At 53.4% G+C, this 21,493-nt stretch overlaps 1 long non-coding RNA gene across 2 annotated transcripts in view; it reads right to left on the bottom strand.

Annotated features, from left to right (window-relative positions):
* Window positions 1–21,493, bottom strand: part of LOC109285116 (uncharacterized) — a 40,034-nt gene that overhangs the window by 3,665 nt on the left and 14,876 nt on the right. Inside the window, exons 2-3 of one of the 2 annotated variants that reach the window (XR_009457579.1) lie at window positions 16,298–16,423; window positions 3,994–5,693 (exon numbers count right to left, since the gene is read on the bottom strand). This is a non-coding gene — a long non-coding RNA (uncharacterized LOC109285116). Of the gene's footprint in view, window positions 1–3,993; window positions 5,694–16,297; window positions 16,424–21,493 lie in introns of those variants that run through there. The other variant, XR_002092786.2, reaches the window with a different exon arrangement.

Below are 21,493 nucleotides of genomic sequence, written 5' to 3'. Positions count from 1 at the left end.
CCAGGGCACACTGCTACCTTGCTCTCTGCTCTGTGGCCCAGGTGCTGAGTTTGGACCAGATCACCAGAGCCAATTCTGCTGCTGCTTTCTGATAGCCAGGATCTGGGCCAGGCCAGGGTGGGGTGCAGGGGTGTTGCCCAAACACGTGTGTTTATGGCGTGGGCAGGAATGAGCCACACAAGGAGACAAGAGTTCCCCTCTATAAGGCATGTTTATTAAGAGATGACATAACGCCTGAGCCAGCAATGAGCAAGTTCCCTTGCTAAGCCCATGTTTTATCCCAGGGGTTTCAAACGTACAGCCCATGGGCCAGGCCCTGCCTGCAGAACTATGTCCACTGGCCCCTGATAGACTGACGGGCTGCTGGAATTTGGGGTACCTGGACCACCATGGAAATGGCCATTGGCAGCAGCCCCATGTACCCAAGCTGCTGCCCAGACACAGCCCTCTGCCAATGCCTGAGCACAGTCCAGCACCACCACAGGCTGTGCCAGGCTTGACCTTGGCCTGGGCACGTCACTGATAAAATCAGGGTCTGCCCCTTGTGGTTGCTGATAAGCAGGGATTCTGGTTTCTCTGATTTAGCCCCCGCCCCTGCAGATAAGGGCTAAACAGCTCTGCTAACAGGTGGCATTTTTGGGATGGGTAGAGTGGAAAATGTGCCTCCTCTACTACAATACATCCTCCCATGCATCATTTGGGGAAGGGATGGCTTGTGGGATAGGGAAGGGCAGCATTAGACTGTGGACTGGTGACAGGCCTGGTGGAGGGATGTGTTCCAGCTAACTACCCACATCCATACCCCTCAACCTTGCAGCCTGGCAGCCCTGAACCAGGCATCTGCCAGGTGCACTGGGACATGATGTCACCCTGTCTCCTGCACTACACAGGTGCTCCTAGAGCTGTTCTTAGCCCTGCTCATCCGGGTCTACCAGCATGGCACAACGTAGCCCATGCAGACTCGCCGTGGCCAGCTGTGTCCCAGCACTGCACCCAGGCCAGACAGCTCTGCTGAGGCGGGGTATGCGCAGAGCGGGACCAGTGCCCTGGGCACCTGCTGCTCCTGACTTTGTGTGTAGCACAGTGCATTTCCCCAGTACTGAACCCATCCTGCCTGTCTGGTCAGGATGCAAGTAGTGGCCTTTCTGACACACCCCAGCTCTGCCTGCTCCTCTGCTATGGCTGGTGCTCTCTGTGACTAGGGCATCCTTGCTGCCATGCCAGGAGTCAGCTGGTGCTGGTGCAGCCTGGACTGGCTCTCTGAGAAGGGCAAGTACTACCCTGAGTCACCCCATGGAGATGTCTGAACTCAGCAGGAGGAGTTCAGTCCTGGTCCCAATGAGAAGGGCTGGGATTTGACTGCAGAGTGGGGATGGCAGGGCAGAACTAGGAGGCACAGAGAGCCAGGCCCAGGGGCAGGCAGCACACTCAGAGCCCCATAGTGCTTGGGCCACAGGATGTGACGGGGGCAGTTACCACAGGGGACACAAAGCCAGAGGGCCTGGCCAGCAGTCCTACCAGCTGTCCCGGTCTGTGCCCTCAAAACTGCTGCTGGCAGCCCTCCTTTCCTTCCACAGGGCTGAGCTGAGGGGGGCATGGCCAGGCCTGGGCAGGAGGCTCTGATGTCCCCCCGTCCCCCCAGGCAGCCTAGCAGGGAATGTTTATCACCCCTAACTCAGGGTTTATCAACCCATTAAGAAAACAAGGCCTCTCTCCATTAGTTCAAGCTCTTCTTAAACAGCTTTTCCAAGGAAGGACATTGCCAGCTACCTGTTGATTAGCTCCAAAAAGCCTGTCTGCCTTTATTAAATTATCTCCCACAGCATGGACTCTCACCTAATACTGAGAGGTGTAAGGAAGAGGGGGAGTGGGGAATAATCCTTGTTTAGCAGGGAGAAGCTAGGCCAATGCCTGCAGTCTCTGCTGGAGCTGCAGTGAGGGAGCAGAAGGGAGCGGCCAGCCCTGCTGTGGAGCAGAGAGCCCTGCCCAGCCCCGAGAGCATGCCAGGATGCTAGGGGAGTCTGGTTTATCTTAAACCAGTAAGGGGTCTGGGACAGACAGACATTGCATAAACTGGTTTGACCCAAATCAGTTAAGTCTAATACTACATTCAACCAGGTTTAACTCAAACTGGTTTCAGCCATTTTCAAACTGGTTTATGTGCACTGAACATCTGTTCTGTTACAGGTTTAAGCCAGTTTAGGATCACTTAAACCAGTTTATGTGTAATGTCTGTCCCTAGCCCTGAACTGCAGTGCTGTAGTCTGAGACATGCACTGGCTGTGAGCCCTTTCCAGCCCAGCCACCCAGCGCCATCTCACGGGGAGATGCAAGCGGCTTCCTGTACCACAGATGAACCCTGACGGCAAGCGCAGAGCTTCCTCCACTTCCATGGGCCACTTCTCTGGACCTCCCGTCTCTTGGCATTTCTCAGTGACTATGGGGCAGCAAGCACCATGGGTCCCTGCTCCATACTCCAGGGTAAGACATGGATGAAGGGCACCACTCACTCATAGCAGGGTAAAGAGCAACAGCAATTGGATGGGTGGGGGATGCTCATCCCCAGGCATGAGCCGTGACCTGCTAGAAGCCCAGGAATGGGCAGCATGTGCACCCCTGGCATGGGGAAAGTCTTGCGGTACAGCATGGTCATGGGCAGGTCATCATGTGGGAACCCCAGGCCCTGGGGAAGCAAAGTGAAGAACCAGCTGTGTCATGGAGATGAGCTCCACCCCTCAGGCTGCATGGTACCACTGCAAGCTGCCACGGGAGCTGGGCATGCAGACCCGGGTTCATGCTGGAAAACTGTGACGTGTGCAGACTGATTGGCACCAGCTGCACCTGGAGGGGTACCCCCAGCTCCCAGCCCACACCCTGTCTCCTGGACCGCATTGGGCCTTGTGCCCAGACTTGCATCCCACCTGGGACTCCAGCCCTAACCTCAGCAAGCAGACACCTGAGCTTGCTCAGATCAGGCTTCCTGCACGTGGGAAGTTGGCTGGGCTAGAGCATGCCCAATGCAGACAAGGTTCTTTAGGTAAATGTGATATCATTTATTAGACCAACTAAATATCTGGAAAAAAATATTCTTTGAAAGCTTGCAGTTACAAACACCCTTCTTCAGGCATGGGGAAAGTTTGTTTGTAACTGAAAGCTTGCAAAGAACATTTTTTCCAACTATTTAGATGGTCTAATAAAAGATATCACATTTCACTAAAGAACCTTTCCTGCCTGTGTCCTTAGACTAACACAGCTACAACCAACAACTCCAATGCAGACAGCAGGCAAAGATCCCAGCAACAAGTCTTCAGCAAGCACCAAGGAGCACGTGGAAGTCAGCTGCCAGGGGCCTCAGTCTTGGCCAAAGCAGCCTGGAGTTTCACTGGGAAACGAAAGGTATCTCCCTCATCCAGGGACTGGTTCTCTGTCAGATTCCTGGGCCCCTCACACTGCCCAGAGGTGGTAGGCATTTTCACTCAGGGCCTGGGGAATAAAATTAACATTGGCAAGTGTAACAGGCCTGCGGTTGTTTTGCAATGTTTCTGGGATAAACGTGTGTCTGTGTCTATGTGTGTGTTTTATAATAAAGGTTGCATACCTCAGTTTCCCTGACTTTCTTGTACACTGGGAAAGGATGGGATAGTGCTGCCCTTTGTTTGACCTGGCTCTGCAACCAGGAGCCAGGGTCTCACCTACTGCACCAGCTTCTCCTGGGCTGGCGTCAGAGACGGTGTAATGCTGGAGTTGCATGACAGAGCCCATCTATGGAGTCCATGATAGCAATATCACCCAGTGTCCCTGCACCTATTCCAAAAATGGTTGAATTGCTTTTCTGAAGCCTCCCCTCAAAATGCAGGCTGAGGCAGACCTGAGCAATTACATATAACTCGAATGAATGAATAGATGAACGAACGAATGAACGAATGAATTTGCTGACCCCCAGAGGAAACGTTGACAGCTCCTGTTCCCACCAAAGCAAGTCCTTCAGCAGAGTGAGTGCAAAAGCAAACTTTATTAAAAATCTCCAGATATAAATATCACTAACCAATAAAGGATACACAATACAGAGAATGCATAACAGGAAGGTATCTATTCTACTTGGTTAAAGCATCCAATTAACTTCCTTGGCTATTGAAGACAATTTGAAGAGATTTCAGTAATTGATTGTCAAGAGAAAATGAGGAAACTGGAACATGAATGGATATAGAAGTGATATAAGGTTGGAGTGTCTGTTTTGGCAGTGATGTTTTGCAAAGTGTATCCTCCCCGCCCATAGCTGCTTGTAAGGGAAGCACTGGGTAACCACTTTAGGGGATTATAGTAGTGACCATGAGAATTTAGAGCAGTGGTTTTCAACCTTTTTAGACTCCAGGTCCCTCTTGATAGATTCAAGGCCCCCCTCAGCAAACACCAGCTCTTTGCTTTCACTCTTTTTTTGACTACGGAAAAATGCTAGAACAATTCTCCTGTTGCAAAGAATTTAGCAAGCCCATGGCAGGGAAGGATGGTATGACAATGATCCCTATTGGAAATCTCTGGGTTTACTATGTAAGATGTAGTTAACAGCATTAGTCTGAAGTCAAGTAGAAGGCAGGATCGGTTTGCACTTATAGATTAACCAAAGTGGATAGATAGATAGATAGATAGATAGATAGATAGATAGATAGATAGATAGATAGATAGATAGATAGATAGACGATTTTGTGAATTTCAACTTACTTCAGATGCTGTGAAAGGATATGCATTAGACAAGGGGGGGGAAGAGAGGGGAGAGAACAGGGAGTGGATCATTGCTAGGAGAGACAGGCAAACAAACAGCAAACCCATAGGAACAAAGGGTCACCAAAGCTTTCTATCTTGTGCGTCGTATCAGTGCCTGCACACCTAACAATGCTGATACTGCAGAGCAGCCTGAAAAGGGTCTCACAGCAGCCACGGTGCTGTGGCAGCCTGGTACAGAATCACTGATTTAGAGTTTGCCGGGCAGCTACTTGTAGTCCCCCTGGACTACAACAAGCTTAACCATTGTGACAGACTTTGAAATTTGTTTTTCCTTTTGCAGTAAAAGCAGTTTGGTACCCTGGGAAAGAAAGCATGGCTTGTTTTTTCCACAGTGTTAGAGCAGGCATGGATCCTGACCTGTCCACTCATTAAAGGTTGCATATTAGCAACCATAACTCAAGAGAAGCAGGGGAGGGATGCTGCTGGACCCAGCTTGCCAGGCCCACACTTTGTCCCTGTTTCACTGTGTTTTGTAGCGGTTCCTATCTCTTTCTCAGTTATGTGCTGGTGCAGTTGAATCACCCTGCGGTATCTTCTTCTTGTGCTCTGTTTGCTGTTCAGTAACACTTAGCATTGCCACCATATATACAATTTGGGGGCAGGGGTATCTCCATGGAGGGATTTTCTGATTATACGGAAAAGCCAATCAGGTTTTGTTGGGACTGGAGGTTTTGCAGTGATAAGCATCTGAGTTAGGGACTACTGGAGTGATGTTGTAGAGTGGATGATCCAGGAATCACGAGAGGCCAGGATCTTTGCGGGTGCTATCTTTTATTGGACCAACTGCACGGCTGACATAAAATTAGACAAACTTTGGGATGCAAAGCTTTCTTCATCAGTTCAGACCAATTCGTTACCCACAAAGATCCTTGCCTCTCACATGACTTTAGGGTAGAATTCTCAGCAGTTTTCTATAAGAAAGAAGAAATTAAATAAGACCCAAGAGTTATATTTTAATTAGCAGCTGTATCTGCCTCCTAGCAATATTGTTAGCATTCTGAAATGCCTCTAAAACGTGACTCAGGCTAAGCTTTACCTGGTGAGTTGTTTCTTTAGCAGATCTCTGTAAATCTGAAGCTTGAGTTTGCAAGTCCTGAATTTGGTTTTGAACAACAGCTAATTCCTGTATTTTATGACCCAACATTTTAGTTAGTGTCCTACAAGAGGTAAGCAAAATATCCATGCAGCATCTGTTTCTTTTTGGGGTTTTGACTTCTCTTTTTTGAATAGTTTTAAATGTTTTTGGAGTTTAAAAGTTTTGGAGAAGGTATTATTCTACCTCTTCTCTGTGTGTCTTAATGCATGTTTCAAGAGCAGTAATGCTTAATTTAACGTTGGGTGTATTTTTGGATTGTGGTTTATTTTGGCAATTTTCCAGCCAGTTTTTGGAAATGGGGGCTTTTGCAATTTTTGACTTTGTCTTTGGATTGTACCCTATACAGGGCTGGAAAACACAACCCAGAATAAAAGGATTGCAGAATAAAATGCTACTGCTTAAGTTAAAGGAAATGTTGCTTGCTAGTGTGAAGATTGCATAGGATTTTTGCTTCTGCTCAAAAACCATTTTATCTGCTTCAAAGCAAAAAGATAAAAAAGGGGAAGGGCAGCATCCTCCTGAAAACAGATGCTGAGCACTGAAAATGGGTAAGCTATACACCAAATTAAAAAAAAAAATTGGAGCGAGATATAAACACTTCAAATACACAGATCTCTGAGCTTCCTGATTTCCCAAACGCAAAGGAATAAAGATCCGCTCTGATATTAACTGTTATTATAGCCCAGATACAGAGAGATCTCCATTTTAGAAGGTTAAAATGTGGGGAACAAGACTAGCTGGATTACCAAATCTGTTAACCCCTGAAAGGAATTTAGGGGACTGAGGGTTATTTTTGGCAGCCCCAGTTCCCACCAAAGTACATCCTTCAAAGGAACCAATACAAAAGCAAATGTTATTAAAAATCTCTCAATATGAATCCTGCCACCTATTAACTCTAACACAACATAGACAAAGCATAACAAAAAAATATCCAGATATACACAGCCTAATACTTACCGATGTCACAGAGATTACAGCTTTTAGAATTACGGGATCTTAAAATCCTAGGACTTCCTAACAGGTAGTCAGTTTGCTGGGGAAATCTTGCCCAGGCCTAGAGATACGTTTTTAAGTGCTGGATTTTCATACATATGCAGACAAGAACCTCAGTAAGACATGCCAAAGCACACTGACAATCCCCTTTTCACCCCCATTCTCCAAACAGGGCTTACCAAGCGCTTGATCAAAGACAAGGCACCTGAGGTCAGGAAGACCTTGTATCACAGTGTGCTCAGCCTAGAGCAAACTGAGGACCTTGTTACGCACTGCACTTCAAGTTGCTCAAATGTCGATCCGTGTCAATGCTGGCTCAAGTTTGAAGCAGTCTCGCCTTAAGGCTACAAATCTTCCCTGACTGTCCCTGGCCTGCAGAGCTGTGACTTGCTACTAGATCAGTGTTTCTCAACCCATGGGTTGCGACCCAAAAGTGAGTCACAAGAATATTTCAAAGGGTCGCGAACAAGTGCCAGAAAAATGTGTGAAAGCACAGGTTTCCAGCCTGCAAGGGGCTGCTTGGGGTGTAGCCAGCATGCAACCAGGCATGGGAGCAGGCCCTGCAGACGGATGAAGGTAGGTATGAGGAGTGGGGACTGGAGGGCCAGGGCCTGGAGACTGTCGAGGGGGGACAGTGTGTGCATGTGTGTGTGGGTACGTGTGTAGAAGGGATGGGGGTGTGGAGGAGGCAGGTGCCTGCTGGCACTGAGGGAAGGTAGCTGAGCACTGAGGGTGCAGCATGGTGAGGAGGGCAGGGCAGTGTGGGTCAAGACAAGCCACTGATTTTTGCAAATGGGTCCCGGTATGCAAAAAGTTGAGAACCACTGCATTAGAGGGCTGGTGAGCAGGGGGCTGGCTAGGAGCTACAGCTGTGAGTTGCCACTACAGGACTAGAGAGCGAGGACCTCCTCTAGGTTGCGGGGGGAGGACAGGGGGAGCGGGGATGGCACAGGACATGAATCTGGGAGGTGGAGAGTTAACGGGATTGGGGTGGGCAACAAAATGGGAGGTGGAAAGGAAAGGAGGATGGAGAAGGGTGGTGAAATGAAGTCAGCCTCTGAAGGATAAAATAAAAAGAAGTAAAAAAAAGAGAACTGAATAAATAAAGAGGAAGTGAATTAAAGAAAGTCTCATGTGTTAATAAATTGGGATAGGGAGTGTGGGGAGTGCTGGTCATGCTTCCCAGGATGGCTGGGAGCTGAAAACAGTCAGGGAAGGTGCTTTTGGGAGGGCTACTGCCCCGGCCCTGGGGAGGAAGTCCTAGCTCACGGGGACTCAATCTGGCCCCCTACCTTATTCCTCTCCATGCCTGCTAGACCCCACTCCCGGACCTGTCCATGCCCTGCAACCTGGCTAGCTGGCATGTCTTCAGCAGGGTGTTTGCACCCCTGGGGATGGGAAGATCACACCCCCCAGAGCAGAATGGGGAGTTGGCTTGGTGCCACAACCACCCCCTGGGCAGTAGCATTTCGGGGGTGCAAAGTTTGTCCACAGAACAGGAGGACGGGTGCGGGGATGCTGCAGCCTGGGATGCGGGAAGACTACAAGTGAGCAGCTCATCTTTGGGGGTGGCCACACCTGAAACACAAGCCGGGTAACACGGATCAGAGGTGAACCTGCCCTGGAGCGGCGTAACTTTAAGTCTCCTAAAGTATGCTTAAAACCATTTCCAGGCGTTAATGTGTGGACAATCCAGGGGTTAAGACCTCCAGGAGCTGCCTAAAAGTTGTGTGTAAAGGCCCTGAACTTCGCTAATCAAGGTCTAAGTGTTCTCGAGCTGACCTTAACTTTCCAAGAAGATTCCCTCGCCTGTGACTCAGTTCCTTTTATACTGCTTACTTCCCTTAGCCTCACTTATACTAATGTAACCCTGGGCGCGACATGACATGCGCCCTCACCTGAATAATGGGATCCTGGGGTACCCGGTAGCCAGTCGCCCTGCCCAGCCCCCTTGGGAAGCTGCTGCAGTGCCTCTCCCAGGGGCTCTCCGAGGGACCGCTGCGCTGAGACTCTCAATCCGGTCTCCAGCCTGTCCCTCAGCCCCCGCTCTCTCATTCCCCCCCCCCGCGGGAAAAACTGCTCCCCCTTTTATCCAAGCCTCTCAGCCAATCCCAGCTCAGGGCCTTCCCGGGCTTTTGCTAAGGGCTCTCTTTCCAACTGTGCTGGGGTTACATCACCCCTCCCACTTCCAATGGGGCTGCTCCTGAAAAGCTTCACTTGCCCTCAGAGCCTACAGTGTCCCCTCGGGGACAAACTCTGTCTCTGCCAGGCAGCCCTTCCCATTCTGTTCAGGTGGGTCCAGTTTTTAAAGGCTGCTATTCTAACTTAGCTTTTCTTAAATTTAAAGCAAGCCCAGCTAATAGCTCACCTGTGGTGTGGTCACTAGAGCACTGATAGGCAGTCAGAGAGAGCCCCCCTCTAGCCCAGGACATCACATCCTGCCTCCCAGATAAGAGGTCTTGGCACTCAGCTATTGGCAAGAGAGAAGGCAGGGGATGAGGGGGTCTCTCTCCCTCTCACCTGTGTGCGCACCCAGTCTGGAGGTACACAGTTGTCCATGCACCCAGAGCCACACAGCCAAGAGGAGAATCCCACCCTGTGCGTAAGTGGCATTTTTGGCACTGAGACATCCATGTAGACAACCAAACACGGACACTTAGATGCCCAGGAAAAAGCAGAACGTCGCTTCGGTGGATCAGAGTTTGGTCACATGGCACCTGTTTGGAAATAGGGCTTTGAACGGCGGGTCTCAACCTTTGCAGGCTTGCGGCCTCCTCATTCAACTCAAGGGAAAGGTCAGCTCTGTTGTTCTTGGACTACAAAAAAATGCTAGAGCGATTCTTCTGCTGCAAAGAACCCAGACAGCCCACAACAGGCCTTTGCCACTCTGGATTCCTAGTTGAAATCTTGTGAATCATGTATGGCGGTTGATGTCCCTAACAGTGCTAGTATTGTAGCTCCCTGTGATACCTTTAAAAGGCTTTCACAGTGCCTCAGGGCACCAGGGTACCCTGGCTATGATTCACTGGCTTAGGATGATGAGTCTTAAAGACCCATAGCTATGGCACCTCTGCCATGAATACAAGGAAGTACCAGAGCCAGCCTCCCTTTACTCACCGCACCACATGGCCCTGCCTTCCTTTAAGCCCGTTTGGTTGGTTTTGGTCATGGTCTGCACTATTGGGCATTAATAATGATGGCAAAGTGAGGGTAACTGGCTCGCACATGGGTGGACATATGCCTGAATGAACATACAAATCCCTCAACAAAAACTGGTTCTCCTACCACAGGAGTTGCCCACGGTGGGGAGGGTTCACTACTTTAGGGCTCCACCGTCCCTTCCCCGGCAGGTTCCTCCCCTCTCCCCTCTGTGACAGGCTCCTCCACCTGCTCTGCAGGGGCTCTGGTGGGAGCAAAGGGCCCCACAATCCCGGTGAGGGGCATGCTCCTAGTCACATACTCCAGCAGCTCATCCGGGCACCCCCGGGCCTTAGCCACCTTCTCTCAGCTCTGGCTCAGGAGCCCCTCAGACCGCGCCTGGAAGGATGGGGTGCTGGAGAAAGCAGCCTGGAGCTCCCGCAGGTGCTGGCAGCCCTGCTGGACCTGCTCCTGCACGCTGGCTGGCAGGCCCTGGACGCTGGGTACCAGGCTTTGGCAGGCAGCCTCCACATACTGGAGGAGGTCCGGGGCGGTGGACAGAGCCTGGGAGCCCATCTCCTCAGGCTGCAGGGTGCTGTCCCCCTCATGGCTTCCTGGCTCTCTCTGCTGCCGCTCCAGCCACAGTTGCTTCAGCGTCTCCTGGCTGTCGTGCGCCGTCTGAGCCCCAGTCTGCTTGGCAGAACCAGTCAGGTCTACAGCTCGCTGCAGCTGGGCCTGGGCCCCCAGGGCACTCTGCCTGGTGCGCCTCATCTTGCCCAGGGAGCGTTGGGAGGCTCGCTGCTGCAGGCTGGTCGAGAGGGAGCCCAGGTGCACACAGTAGCTCTGCTGCTGCTTCTGCTGCTCCACCGGAGCCACCTCTGCCCTCTCCACGGAGGTGGCAAGTGCAGCCAGCTCCTCATCTGTTATGGGGAGGTAGCGGTCCACCCACTGCTCCAACTTCCCCAGCACCACATCCAAGCCACTCACAACCTTCTGGCCCAGGGATGAGCCCATTACAGCATCCCCGCTGCTGCTCACTGCAGATCTAGTCACCTCCACACCCTCCTGGACAGCCTCTTTGGCCACATCCACCATGCTGGACACTGCAGCCTTGGCCCCAGTGACTGTGCTGTAGACAGCATCCTTGGTCCCCTCAACTGCAGTAGCCACCAGATCATCACCATTGCTCTCCTGGGTGGGTGAGAGCTTTGCAATTGCTCTTGGACAGCCAGGGAATCTGAAGCACCGAGTGACTTGCCCCAGGCCACCGATGGGTGCAGGGTCGAGCTCCACCCATTCTGCCCATCCTCGGAGCTCACAGCAGAGACCCAAGTCCCGCCCGAGCTCCCTGGGAGGGCAGAGAGCCAGTTCAGGGTAGGGGCTGCTCCTTTGCTCAGCATTTGACTCGCAATTCGTGCTGCGTAGCTGCAAGAGCCCTGCCCTCGATCTCTGCCGTGCAGTGCAGCGGGGACGTGCCCACTCTATGCATGCTCGGGGGAAGCTGCATGTTCGTTATCCACTTGACAGTGTTTTGAACTTGGCAAGGGCCTGTCATTCCTTCTGACAGCTCCATTTGGATTTTAAGTGGCCTCGAGGCTATAAGGGCCCTTCAAAATGTCAATAAGTTCAGTGAGACAAGCATGGTAATTCTTCCCCGCATTTTTGTGTTGCTGCCAGTTGGGGACAGCAGAAATTGCAGCCACAGCCTTATGCCAGTGCTCTGTGCGGAGACAGCCCAAGCACTCCCAGCACAGTGAGAAACAAACGCTTCCCCCGAAAACACATCCCAAAGCCAGGGCCCCAGCCTGGGAGCTGGCTTTGATTTGGGGCCCACATCAGTATAAAAGGCTTCTGCACTTTGTTGTCCTCCCTTCCATCCTTATCTCTGGAGTTCAGAGAGTTCCTTATCAGCATTAAGAGCTGCTGTTGCTGCTTCTCCTATGAGCTCCCAATGAGATCCTCTTTGTCATACAAATGTATTACCAGGTCCTTTCTATTCAGTCTACTCCCAGGCCCTGCTAGGCAGGAAAAAACATGTGCCTAAATTTGTGCTGGGCCTGGGGAAACATTAATTGTTTGGGGCTGAGTAATATTTATACTGATAATGTCTAAACAGGGCTCATGCTTGTAGGTCAGAAGCCAACAGAACAAGTCGCCAGCGCATAGCGGGTCCCCAGTCTTTGTCAGGAATATTTTAAGAAGAGCCAAGCAGTGACTGCCAGGAGGAAATGGGGGAAAGTATGTTCATTAAGAAACTGTCTATTTTTATAAATGATGCTGTTTGCTAACTGTGGGCCCTATGGCCCAGGGAAAGTTAATGTTAGTTGTCTCAGCAAAAGACTCCTTCCATGTCCTGCCCTTGGGGTTTAGCATATTTTGCAGAATGAAGGGTTCTCTGGTGAGGGACTCCATCCTGACCTGCGACTGCCCAGACGTGAGAGGACAGGACCATGCTGACTGTGCCAGTGAGTCCATGCCCTGAGCCACAACGTGGGAAGTGATCCTAATGGAAGCAAAAGCCCAGCTGGAGAACAGCACTTCTCTCGTTGTCCTGAGCCTTGCATCACCTATCCGGGGAGGCAAAGTGAAAGGCTTGCATCACCGGCACGGGCAGCCTGACAGCCTGCATCCTCTTCCTGGGATTTCTTGAGCGTACATGAAACAGAAGCAAGACACGGGCTGCTGTGGTCCCCCTGCTTTACCTTGGCAGGTTTGGGTGTGACATCTTTTGCTGGTTCAGGATGGACAGTAATTTTACAAAGAGGCTAGACAATGGATGTGTCTGGGATGGTTTGGAAAAGGGCTGATCCTGCCTCAGGCAAGGGATTGGATGAGATGTGACCTCAGGAGGTCCTTTCCAGCCCCACTGCTCTGGGATTCCTATGATCCTGACAAGAAGTGCCGCAAGTAGGACAGGGCTGACTGCGACTCTCCCACCTGATTCCCGGTGACCAGCAATAGCCACTTCACGAGTCCAGGATCCCAGCAAGGAAAGAGCAGCCTGAGTTCTCCAGCCTCTTCTGTAATGCAATGAGGAAACACCTTCCACAGTTACTGTCTTGTTTCTCATGAGTGCTTGGTGGGGAGGGAGCACCAAGGTTCATTTAATAGTTTCCTGAGAGTAAGCATCAAGCCAGCATCAAACTAGCCAGTAGATTCATCGGGGCTAAATAGTGTCATGCAAAAGCTGCTGTTGTGTAGGACCGCGTTCAAGGATCTCTCCTTGCTTTGGCCAACCAAGGCATGATTTGTGCCTGCTTGGGCAAGTAAGCTTGGCGAGGGTCTCAGGACTCAAACCAGCACCCGGGTCCATGAGACACTTTGTAGAATCATGAAGGAGGGCTGGGAGGGAACTCCAGAAGTCACCCAGTCCAATTCACTAAGGCAGGATCATTTCTATCTAAACCATCCTATACAAATCCACAGTCTAAACTTGTCATAAAACTCTTCATCAGCCCAGACACAGCACAAGACATCACACCCGAACCTGCCACAGGTAAAGCAGGGGGACTGTGACAGCCCATGTCCTGCTGCTGTAAAAGGCTGTTAATATACACTCGAGAGAGTCCAGGTAGAGGGCCACTTGCATCCAACAGATGCTGTGATCTTCCCCGGCTAGGTCCGGGCACTGCATCTTCTAGAGACCCGGCTGACTCTTGGGCTGAAAGGGAATTGTCTCCTCTTAAATTCTCTCCACCCAAGACCAAAGTACAGGAATCACTGCAAGTGCTGCCTTGTATGTCCATCCAATCACAGCTGCCTGGGCTTGGCAATTTGATCATCCCAACCTATTGATCAACTGATTTAGTTTTAATTGGGACCTAAACACGCTGGTTGTATTGCTCTGCCTTCAGTGAGCTTTGTAAGGCTGTAGCACATTATTGGAGTAATGGCCTTGCTTATATGGCTGTTTGTTCACTTGTCCCTTTTAATAAGATCAATAAAAACTGAAGGGAACCCATTTAACCTGTCCAGCTGTGGCCTGGGTCCAGCCTGGGCAGCTTCAGGACAGAGTCTGTGTCCACACTTGGCTCTGTGTCCAGATTAATACCTGAGCCCCCAGCTAACCCTGTGCCGGCCATAGACTCATGTACCCCAGTGCTGGAGAATGGCTTCAGTACAGGGTGAGTCACAGTGACAGATGTCAGGGAAAGATATTAATGTAGGAGGGAAATCACAGCATGGGCCCTCCTTTATATCTGGGGCAATGGGGACAAGCCTGTAGGTGGAAGGTCTGCTGGGTGGAGCAGACAGGATCGGGCCATCAGTCTGATCCTGGGTTGATGGCCCAGAATTGGCCCAGGATTGGAGGTGCCATGAGCTGCTCCAGAGTCATTTGCCTGCATGTACTGCATGCCAGGGACAAATGTCCCTGTTGGCGGGGTGGGCTGGGAGGCCATGGGGAGCTGGGAGAGCCCTGGGCTAGGCTGGGCTCGCTGGGGCCGTGAGGGCTCATCCACACCACTTTGTTTTTTGTTTGTTTTAGTCAATTTTTTCATGTTCCAAGCCAAATCAGCCAAATCACTTCGAAATCCATGAGTCGTTCAAGAACCATAGTTGGCCTTACTACTGGCAAATATCTGCCACCCCCACCTGGGGTTTCACATGTTTTCAGATCATTTGGTGGGCATCCTACGTGCAGGCCCAAGCCCAGAGGCTTGGGGTTCGGATGCCCCTGAGTTTCACTTGCCCTCAGCTGCATAGCCACAGGAGCAAGCTAGGGAGGAGTCTCTCATTTTCATAAAGTGGGCATAAAGCCAAGATCTTCCCATGGGAAATGAAGATGGGAGGTTCACTATACATTACCTCTGCGAGTACATCCCCATGCTAGAAAGATGGTTATCCCCAGAGACTGGGAAAACCGCCTTAGTGGTCACGGTATTTCCCCTGTAATGGCAGGGGCCTCACCCTCAGCACAGCTCCTGGCATGTCCTGGCATCCGGCCTTGCCCGAAGAAGCCAGCCCTTCCCCAGGCACAGGAGGTAAAATCTGAGCACCCAGGCCAGGTCCCTCCCCTGGCATCCCTGCACGGCTCCAGGCTGTCTCCAGCTGCAGATCCCAGAGGGTGCGCCGGGCTCACCTCCGCTGGGTGCGTGCCTGGGCCCAAGCGAGGGAGCAGCCTGCGTTCTCCTCGGCCGCCAACCTGCCCCCACCAACAGCCCTGCCCCATCTCTGAACCAGCTCCCTTGTGTCCCCCCAGAGGCTCTGGACTGGGTGACAATGACCCTGGAAACTTCCTGCTTGCAAGATCCTTTGCTATGGTCTCCACCACAGCAGCAGGAGGGCAATGTCCCTGCTCCCCGGCCATGCCCTCTGTCCTGCCAGAGGGCTGCAGCATGGCCACACTTGCAGCAGCCCAGGGGCCTGCCCAGGCTCTGCTGAGAGAAGCATCACAGACGGTGGGTACCACCCCCAGCTCCCTGCTCTGTGCCAACAGGGTGCAGTCGGTCGCCAGCACTTGCACACCTCCTCCTCCCTCCCGTCTCTGTGAGACAGCAAGCCCATGCTGAGGGGATGAGGTCGTTTCTGCCCCCTCTGGAGGGAGCATCCCCTCCGCTGTCCCTCACATCCCTCTGTGTCCTTTGCCAGCCCCCTCCCAAGCTGCAGTCGCTCCGGTCGGTCGGCTGGTGGCAGAACCTGCCTGGCTCACCCGCGGAGGCAAGTGCCCTGCAAGGAGAAGGCAGCCCCTGCCAGACACCCAGAAGAGCCCCAGGCCCGGGCACGACACTGCAGAGAGCCAGAACAGCTTCATAGCAGAAAAGACCCCCTGGGGAAACAGGCCCTTTAGGGGACCTGCCCTTCTACCTAGGGGCTGGGAGAAAAACCAGGCTATGTCCACAGCCCGTTTTCTCCTGCAGCAAGCTGTCCTAGCCAGCTCCCGGGGCAGCTCTCTGGGCTCAGCCCTGTGGGACCAGGACCACAGATGGATGCCAGTGGGGTGCCCTCTCTCAGCACCGAGGACCCAGTTGAGAGGACGCCCAGCTGGCCGGCGCCCCAGCCTTTGGGGGCACTGCACCTAGGAGGGAGCCCGGGGCTCCATTCATTCCTGGCTTGTTGAGCGACCTGGGCAGGACGGACGCTCCCAGCCCTGAGTTTCAGCCCTCCCCACTGGGAGACAGGGGAAGTGCCACATCCCTGCGAGGCGCTGGCAGCCTGTGGGGGATTTGCAGTGCGCAGCAGCCAGGTGGTTGGGTTATAAGGGCTGGAGAAGGGGCAAGATAGCCCAGCTGCCAGCCAGAGGCAGCCCCACCACCCCATACTTGTGCCGACGCCTCAGCACGTCCTTACCAGGGAGGCAGGAGTTGTCGGCAGCAAGCAGGGCAGCAGTGATGGCGGATCCTCACATGCGCTTATCTGTCTGGGTGAAGTGAGCCGGGATTATCGGCTCTCTGCTGACGGGTGGAGATAAACGTCCTGTCAGAGATCAAGCGGCAGGGATTAGGTACAATATACATGCGTGTCACTCCCCTGCCCTGGGATTCAGGCCGCGTTTCCTGACAGGTGCTGAAAAGTGCAGGGACAAGGGGACTCGCGCTGTCTGGCTACATGGCTCCCCCTTTAATAATTTGTCAGCTGCTCCGTCACCCGTGAAATAGCAAATGGCTGCATGATGTACTGGCAGAAATAGCAGCAGACACTCTCTGCACGCGCACGCGATGAAAGTGGGGAGATGAGCAGAGCAGCAGGCATCCCACCTGGGAGTCGTGCTCTGAGCTGTCCATCCACCCGGTCCCATGCGGTGCCCGTCACCTCAGTGTCTGGCCATGAAGACTCCCAGGAGCGGACCCCAGAGCAGCCATTAGCAAGCCCATCACCCCCTGCCATCTTCCTGGCTCTGATAAGGGAGAGGTGCATGGGGTTGCACTGACTTAACATGCAGTTAGTTCCATGTCTCTTATCAAGCAAAGAGACCTAGGCATGAATTGCAAATCACTCACCACAGAGGGCTCCTAGAATGGATTGAACACTGATGGAAAAATTCGGGAGTGTGGAAAAGAATGAAAATGACCCTGCGAGCGACCCCTGTGCTTAGGCAGGAGGCTCCCGGCGTGGCATGTTCGCTCTGGGACTGCACCCTGCCCTGAGGCATCACCCTGACCTTTGCCAGGCAGCCTCTTTCCGAGCTCGCTGAAGCTAACCACAGCTCATCTGTGCAGCGGACCCCCAGGGTCACTCCCTCTCTCCTACTGGGGCCAGGCCTGGTAGAGCTCCCAATATCCAGCCTGGCCCCAGCACGGTCCAGGAAAGGCTGGGAGGAGAGCAAAGGGCTGTGCTGCCCATACATAGCAACTCCCGCAAGAGGAGAGAGCACAGGACAGGGGAGTCCTAGGCAGAAATGGGGGAGATGGGCCTGGGATGCAGCAGCATGGGGGTCCCCAGGCAGCATATCAGCCCCTCCTGGGCAATTTAGACCAGCGCCAGGCTCCACACAGGGCCATCGAGTGCCCAGCTGGCCTCCTCTCCCCATATCGGGACACAGCACCAGGACCCATGCCGCCGGGGCTATTACAGTGGCTGGGAAGTCCAGCCCTTGGGAGCTAGCAAATGCAGGAATCGAGGCTGCTTGGACCCCGCACTTCCCTGCTGCTGCAGGTGCATTACGGGGCAGTCGGTCTTGGCAGTACCTCATCCATTGCCCTGCCACCCCCTGCGCTCAGTGCCAGGCCTCGGACACGTGGTCCCAGAATGATTCATTCCATCCCGGACGGTCACCATGGAAACAGAGCACTTTGCAGGCCCTGCTGGGAAGCCGAGGCCGAGGCTGCCGGCTCACACCGGTCCAGAGATTTTGGATGCTCTCAAGGGACCAGCAGCCCGGCGTGGACTGTGCTAGCTCTAAGGGACAGGGACAGAGGGCAGGGGGCAGAGCCAGCCTGGGCCGAGCAAGGTCAGAGGTGCGGGATGCGCCCTCAGTGAAGGGAACTGCCGTCGGCATCTCAGCAAACGGGCAGGGAAGGGAAGGGGGAGGCTCCGCATGGCGGGGGCAGCAGGCCTGGGGGATTCAGAGCAGTTGTTACACAAGGGCCGGGGCTCAGCCCGTGGTCTTCGCCCGCCTCAGCCCCTGGGCACAGCTGCGCAAAGCTTTTTATTATTATTTCTTTTTAAGGACATTTTTCATGTCCCAAGCCAAATCAGCCAAATCAAGTCTAAATCCATGAGTCAGTCCAGAACCATAAGTGGCCCTACAACCGGCAAACATCCTCCACTCCCACCAAGGGCTTCAGATATTTCCAGTGTCTTTTGGCCGGCATCCTACATGCAGGCCCAAGCCCAGAGGCTTGGGGTTCGGATGCTCCCAAGTTTCTCCTGCCCTCAGCCATGACCGCAGGAGCAAACTGGGGAGGAGCCTCCCGTTTCCATAAAACGGGCTTTAATCCCCAACGCCTCAGCGGATTCTAAACCACGCCAGAAGAACAGTTATCCCGGGAGGGCTTAGTGAAGACTGCCTTCTTGGACCCAGATACAGGGTGTTTCCGCTGCCAGGCAGAGCTGTGCAAAGTGCCGGCCCCAGCGCACCCCGTGGTGCTGCTATGCTACAGGCACAGCTGAGCGCCCTGGAGTCCCCGTGCACCCAGTGCCTGCAGGATATGTGAAAGTGTTCAATCTGCAGGTGTGAATCTAAAATTACTCTGTTGAATCTACTAATGCCCGTGCATGTATAGTTTTCATAGTTCCATAGTTTCATAGTTGGTGGGGTTAGAAGGGACCTGAGCAGATCAGGAAAAAGTACTGGGGTTAAACGACCCCAGCGAGGTGTTCGTCTAACCTCCTCTTAAAGACTCCCAGGGTAGGAGCCAGCACCAACTTGCTCAGAAGTTGGTTCCAGATCCTAGCTGCCCTGACAGTGAAGTAGCACTTCCTGATATCTAGTCTGAATCTATCCTCTGCCAGCTTGTGACTGTTGTTTCTAGTCACTCCTGGTAGTGCTCGGGGAAACAGGGACTCCCCCAATGCCTGCTGGTCCCCCCTGACTAGTTTGTAAATGGCCACTAGATCCCCCCTCAGCCTTCTCTTGTGGAGTCTGAACAGGTTCAGGTCCCCTAGCCTCTCCTCGTAGGGCCTGCCCTGCTGCCCCTGATCATGTGGGTGGCCCTCCTCTGGACCCTCTCCATGCTGTCCACATCCCTCCTGAAGTGCAGCGCCCAGGACTGGATGCAGTACTCCAGCTGCAGCCTGACCAGTGTTGCATAGAGGGGGAGGATCACCTCCTTGGACCTGCTCCAGATGCATCTGTGGATGCACGACAAGGTGCGGTTGGCCTTCCTGACCACGTCCCCACACTGTCGGCCCATGTTCATTTTGGCATCAATAATGACTCCAAGATCCTTTTCTGCCTCTGCACTGATGAGAAGGGAGCTCCCCAGCCTGTAGATATGCTGCTGGTCCTTCCTCCCCAGGTGCATCACCTTGCACGTGTCAGTGTTGAAACCCATCCTGTTCTCATCCGCCCACCCCTGTAACCTGTCTAGGTCCAATTGCAGCCTATTCCTCCCTTCTAGCGTGCCCACTTCCCCCCATATCTTAGTATCATCAGCAAATTTGAACAGGGTACTTTTTACCCCCTTGTCCAAGTCACTGATGAAGATGTTGAACAGCGCGGGCCCGAGGACCGAGCCCTGGGGGACTCCACTGCCCACATCCCTCCAGGTCGAAAATGACCGTCCACCACCACTCTCTGGGTGCGGCCCTCCAGCCAGTTAGTGACCCATCTGACTGTGTAGGTGTCGACACCACAGCCCCCTAGTTTTTTAATGAGAATGGGGTGAGAGACAGTGTCGAAGGCCTTCCTGAAGTCCAGAAAGACTATGTTCACTGCTACCCCTGCGTCTAAGGATTTTGTGACCCAGTCATAAAAGGCCACCAGGTTGGTCTGACAGGACCTGCCGCTAATGAACACCTGTTGGTTGCCCCTAAGCATAACCTCCCCTGCTGCCCCTCGCGGACATGCACCAGGATAATTTTCTCAAAGAGCTTCCCCAGGACCGAGGTAAGACTAACTGGCCTACAGTTCCCTGGGTCCTCCTTCCTCCCTTTTTTGCAAATGGGAACCACATTGGCCCCTTTTGATGGTCCCTTTTGATAGCCCTTTTCATTGGTCCTTTACCTTATTTCACAATAGGGTCTGCACCTGCCCATCTGGCAGCACGTTCCCACGCTCATGGCTGCAGCTGAGTGCCCTGGACAGACATAAGGAGACCTTTCCCTGCTCCCAGGGCAGAAGCCAAGCGGCCCCCGCCCACCCTGCAGGGGAGCAGCCTGGGCACAGCACCCAGCCCTGGACCTCACTAGTGGCCGGACCATTAGGAACCAGTGCCCTCTGTCCTCATATTTTGCAACTCAACATGGCTCGGTGCTGGGGGAAATAATAGAAGAAACTCCTCGTCCCAGCAAAGAGGTGCCCCCACTAGAGTCCAGCAGCACAGACAGCAGGAGCTCAGCAGGCCCAGCCCCTTCCCTGCCCCGCAGACATCTGTCCCCCTGCAGACGGCGCATGAACACCCTGGCCATGGGTCCCAGCTTGCTCTGCTCCCGGGCACAGCAGCATCCTGCCTTTTGTGACTGCTCTGATGCTTGCAGGCTAGTCCTGTCACTTGGAGGCCTGCTGCTAATCCCCAGAGCCTCCCCTCCACATCCCCAGCAGGGCAGGAACCTGCTGCTCTCTGCCTGCTCTGGGTGGGCAATGGATGGGGGAGAGACATCACTTGAGGTTTTCTTCCCTGTTTACTGGAAGAAAGGGAAAGTCCTGAAACAGTGCCGTGGGACACGCTGCTAGGGGCTGTGTTAGCCGCAGTGCAGCAAAGCAGCCTTGCTGCGTGCCCTCTGCCCACCCAGCAGCCCCAGAGGCTGCTTGTCTGTGGGTGACCCGCAACTGCCCTTCCTGCAGCTTCCCTGTCCTCAGCCGAGTGCTCTCAATGTCTCTCCCTCATTGCCCATCCTGTGCTGATTAAGGCTCCCAAGGGCCCTGCCAATGAGAGATGGGAGGCACATGCTCAAATTAGAGGGAAAGTTCATCATGGCAGAGCAGCTCTCCAGCCAATGAGTAGGAAAGGCTGTGATTTATATCCCACAGCAGAGGCTGCTTGCCAGCTCTTCTCCATGCTGGTTAGGGCAGCACTAGTCCCCATCACAAGACATACACACAAGGAGAACTGGCACAGCAGAACAACCCGGAGCCTGGGCTGGGTCGTCAGCCGCGTGCAGCTGAAGTCAAGTAGACGGCAGGGTGGATTTGCACCTTACAGACTAACCAAAGGAGGTATAGGTATAGCACAAGCTTTTGTGGGATGAAGCTCAATTCATCAGATGCTGTGAAAGGATGTGCACAAAGCAGCATGTAGGAGAGAGAAATTAGACTACAAAAAAAAGGGGGGACGGGGAGGGAGATGGGGGAGGGCTCCAGGCCCCACAGCAGATCTGGGGCCTGCTGGAACGTGAGCCTCCGTCCGCCAGGCAAGGTGAGCCCAGCCCTGGGGACCCCGGTCC

The sequence above is a fragment of the Alligator mississippiensis genome, chromosome 15 (genome assembly GCF_030867095.1).
Source record: "Alligator mississippiensis isolate rAllMis1 chromosome 15, rAllMis1, whole genome shotgun sequence".
Taxonomy (NCBI): domain Eukaryota; kingdom Metazoa; phylum Chordata; order Crocodylia; family Alligatoridae; genus Alligator; species Alligator mississippiensis.
Note: the sequence above shows the minus strand (reverse complement) of the source record. Positions and strands in the feature narration are given on the sequence as shown.